The sequence below is a fragment of the Trichogramma pretiosum genome, unplaced genomic scaffold, assembly GCF_000599845.2.
Source record: "Trichogramma pretiosum strain Unisexual culture from Peru unplaced genomic scaffold, Tpre_2.0 scaffold71, whole genome shotgun sequence".
NCBI classification, from domain to species: Eukaryota; Metazoa; Arthropoda; class Insecta; order Hymenoptera; family Trichogrammatidae; genus Trichogramma; species Trichogramma pretiosum.
The window spans coordinates 755,718-757,160 of record NW_019640814.1 but is presented as its reverse complement, the minus strand read 5'-3'; positions in this window follow the sequence as shown (position 1 = coordinate 757,160).

Here is a 1,443-nt window from a genome sequence, read left to right as displayed (position 1 = left end):
GCCTAATTTTCGTGTGTTCGCCCTGACACGATAACTGGAATAGTATTCAATGGATCGGGCTGAAATTTTTTGGGTATGTAGAGAGGACGTAAATGTGTTACTGATTAGGTTTTGGTATGCCCTTTATGCACCCTTATGCATTTTTTAGATTTAATATTTTAGATGCAATTATGATGCAGTAGCATCAGCATTCGTGTGCAATAAGGATTAATATTATGTATATTAAGTAATATTATACATGTTAAGCCAATTTTCAGTGTACAATCAATCAGCAAAATTTCAAAAACAAACAAATTTTAAACGAACGTCGCTCAGCTTTATGCAACGAACGTTGCCACTAGTAATAATATGTTGGATATAGAAAATAATAATATCGAATTCGAAGATAATTCAGGGAACATGTACATTAGCTAGAAAATTATCATTAAATACGATGCAGAGAACAATTTTCGAAGAAATTATAAATAGTCTTGATGACAGGAACGGAAAGAAATTAATTTTTATAGATAGACCTGGAGGAAGAGGGAAAAGTTATTTGCTACATTTTGTAATAGATTATTTAATCGAGCGGAAAATAGTAGTTGCACCAATTGCTTGGACAAGCATAGCAGCTAATACGTTGAGAAATGGAATAACTGCTCACATAACATTGAAGTTGCCTTTAAATATATCAAGTGATACTGGGTGTAATATAAAGTATAATTCTAGCTATGGAAAATATCTTCGAGAAGTTGGTGTAATTATATGGGACGAAATTAGCATGACTTCGAAAAATGCGTTTGAAGTAGTCGATAGATTATTAAGAGACATTTGTAACTGCGATGAAATTTTTGGTGGTAAAATAGTAGTAGTGTCTGGTGATTTTAGACAAACCTTGCCAATTGTGCGACATGGTAGTAGAGTTGACATAATTGAAAATTGGGTTAAAAATAGTCTGCTCTGGAAAAATTTCACATCGTATAAATTACTGGAAAATAAAAGGTCAACTTCTAAGGACGACAGTTTTAGAAACTGGTTATTAGATATTGGCGATGGAAAATTTAAAACTCAATATGAGAGAGAACAGCAATCAGTATTAATTCCGACTGACTTATTATGCAGTAGGGATGATATTATATCGGAAGTGTACGGGGAAGAAATTTCTTACGAAGACAAAACTGTTATAGATAAAGTTATTTTAGCTCTCACCAATGAAGAGGTACTGGTGTTAAATAATATTATGTGACGGGGCACAAGGCATAAGCGTCGCGCCGTGTATTTTAGGATAAGTCGCGCGAGCATGGGTGTGTGTGCGTGTATGTTTTCGCGACTTACAGGTTGAGAAGAACAGCAGCAGCGGCAGCAGCGAGCAACGACGTTCGGCACGTGCGGCGGCGTGCGCGTGCGAGGGAGACGGACTGCTGCGCGTGAGCAAACGCGCCGACGCGCAATAGATCGCGGCAG